Genomic DNA, 3,350 nt, shown 5'->3' on the forward strand with positions numbered 1-3,350 from the left:
CACCGGCGCAAGCCGGCAAACCCGCACGCCGCGGCGATGCGCTCCAGCCATGCGGACTCTCAGATGGGGATTTGGGGCGGGTAGAGCTCGGTGAGATGCAGGGGTGGGTGGGAAGCTGGGGGTTGGTTTGCTTTAATGGCGGCTTCGTTGCTTCACCCGAGGGGGAGGGGAGGGGCGGGAGGGAGAGCGAGCCATCTCTCTTTCACACTTCACACTTGGAACCGCACCTTCTGACACGTTTTATCGGTTAGTTTTAGTTTCCTCAGATTAGTAGGAGCTATCTATCCGGATATGGTCGTGCAGGGTTGAGTTTGAACTGCTTATACCAGGGATCGGAGAATTTTACAGTCTAAAAGAAGTTAGTATCAACATCTGTCTCCTCCGTCACATTACATCATGCTGAATTTCCAATGCATCCAGCTCGGCAGTTCACAGACCAAGTTACAACGGCGGCCTTGGCCGGAGCGCTTGAGGTGCTCCTCAGAATGGTTCAAGATATCTACACTGGTACTGGAGTTCCCTGTGGGGATGTGACCGTTCTGTACACGGTCAATCACTGCGACGTCATCTTCTGACTCTGCTCCTCCTAACCTGAGTTCAACCCAACGGACTTCCCAGAGAAAACGTCCTGCTGATTAGAGTTCAAGTTAACAGATTCTGCTGGATGTTGCTGAGTTTAGGTGGTAGAGAGTTTCATTGGGGTAGCATAGCCCATAGGATACACGTAGTTGTGCATTGGCACAGACAGCAGGTGTCGATGGATTGATCAGTACATGCTCTCTTTACCGGGTCACCTGAAACACTAAATTGTGGGTATTGAACATAGAAAAGATAACTGAACGGGAAATGATGTTCAAAAAACAAGTTTTATGTGGAAGGTCATGGTTCTCGTTCGAATCTCTGATACTTCGCAGGAGAGTATACAGTTTGTACACGAATTACACCAAGTTTTCATGTAACTCTCTCAAAAAAATTGCCGCACCATATAGGGGTCATATAATGATACTATGCCAAATTTATCCTTTTCCGACCTCCTTTACATGTTATTTCGAATCGAAGAGCATCTTACCCTTTTTAATGGCTAGAAAATATATTAATGCTTTAAAAATACCAAACCAACTTAAAAACTGGCCAAATTTGAGCATGACCTTTTTAATGGATTAAACATATAAAAGATCTGAAGGCGAAATAATGTAAAAGAAAGTAGTTCTATGTAGAAGGCAACGGTTTTCATTTGAACCTTGATACTTCTCGCGGGAGGGTTTAGTTTGTACATGAAGTGCGTCAAGTTTTTCACGTAACTCTCTCAAATTTTTACCACACCCTATAAGGGTCATATCACCATGCCAAGTTTATTTTTTTTCCGACATTGTTTGCCTGTTATTTTTAACTGAAGAGCGTTTGGCCCTTTTTAATAGCTAGAAAATTAATTAATACTTTAAAAATAGCAAACCAACCCAAAAAGTGGCCATAGTTTGACATGCCTATACTTACGAACTAAATTCAATCCCACAAAGAAATGGAAACACAAAATATGCATAAACAACAAAATACTAGGATAACACAAAAATGAAAAGAAAATAGTGGCAGCTGTATGAGAATGCCCACAACCACACGAAATAGGGTTTCCCCCCACTTTATATTATAAAGCATACCACCAATCCACAAGCTCAATGTTCACGGGAAACAACAACAATAAAATAAAATAGGTCTGGCTGGGGGCACAACACAACAAACCCCAAAAGAAAGCAACTAGCTAATTAGGTTCCGGGGGTGGAGTAGGTAACGGTGGCGTGAGGGAGATTGCGGTGGAGCGAAGTCTGGCGATGATGGTGTTGATGCCATCCCGATGATGCCGCTTGCTAAGCGGCCGCCAGAGCTGCAAGAATCCGCACATTTTGTAAATGGCGTCAGTCGTCCAAAGTGGAATCACATGTTCAATCACAAGTTTATTGTGCACATTCCAGAGCGTCCAAGCTAGCGCACTAATCGCCACCCAAAGGGTGGGGCGAGTTCTACACGGGGAATCAATAATTTCCCGGAAGAGATCCGGGAGGTTGTCATGGGCCCAGTTGCCTCCCACTGTCTCTCGAAGACAGCTCTATAAGAAAGTTGCAGCCGGAAAACGGAAGAAAATATGGTTAGTGTCCTCAGGGACACCGCACAGGGGGCAATTACCATCCCCAGGGCCATTGCGCTTGCGCACTTCCGTACCGGATGGGAGGCGGTCCCGCACCCATTGCCAAAGGAATATTTGAATCTTCAGTGGTACTCTAATCTCCCAGTGGAGATTTAACTCTTGAGCCCCAGGAGTAGCCACCAGGGTCTGGTACAAGGACCTGGTGGAGAAGTGCCCATTGGGCTCTAAATGCCAAGACATGGCATCCGGCTCAAGGGACGGAGCATGCAGGGCAATGCATTCTAGCAGCTCCTCCCATTGGCCCCGCTTGTGGGGGCCAAACGTACGCCTAAAGGTCACGCGAGAAAGGTCGGTCAGAGCGGCTCCCACCTTGAGTTGGGGAGTGGCGCATATTAGGAAGAGCGACTGGAACTGTTCCACAAAGGGTCTAGTGCGTGACCAACGGTCGAGCCAGAACCGCTAGCTCGCTAGCTCGTTTCCTGTGGTGGGCTCTTTTCCGTACCCGTCATTGTTGAAGCCCACGCGGACATAGCTGGTCCTGCCCCCCTCCACTAAAAAACTCAAATAGGTGTCACTTATGTCTCCCCCAAATCCCAAATCCGCCTCTCACTACTAGGAAAACGCTTATACACAGTAGCATAGTAGTAGCGCTGGAAAGAAGTAAAAGCTGCTGCTATTTAGCAGTTGCGCTTTTCCAGGAAAGCGCTACTAGTAACTCCATAGTAGTAGCGCTGTGAAGCAGAAACACGCTACTACTATGTGGGACCAGACGAGGCCACCGACTGTTTTCGTAGTTGTAGCGGTGTACAGAAAAAAGCGCTACTACTAACAGTTTAGTAGCAGCGCTCTATTTTTATGCGCCGCTACTGCTAGTGAGCCCCACTTAGTAGTAGCGCTTTTCCTGGAAAGCGCCACTACTAAGTCCAATAGCAGCAGCGCTTTTTGCAAAGTAGCGCTACTGCTAGTTGCGGCTGGTGCCACCTTTTCCACCCCCTTCCCCTCCTCTCCCCAACTTTGCCCTCTCTCCCCCTCCTTTCCCCTCTCCCCTCTCCACTCTAGCTCCACCATTGTTTCTCTTCTTCTCTCTTCCTCCTACCTCTCTTCTCTCCTCATTAATGGCACCCTCCTCCATAAATGGCCTCTCGCTTTCTCCTACACCTCTCTCTTCTCTCCCCCATTAATGCCCCCATCCACCATAACCCCTCTCCAT

The sequence above is a fragment of the Triticum dicoccoides genome, chromosome 3A (assembly GCF_002162155.2).
Source record: "Triticum dicoccoides isolate Atlit2015 ecotype Zavitan chromosome 3A, WEW_v2.0, whole genome shotgun sequence".
Classification (NCBI taxonomy): domain Eukaryota; kingdom Viridiplantae; phylum Streptophyta; class Magnoliopsida; order Poales; family Poaceae; genus Triticum; species Triticum dicoccoides.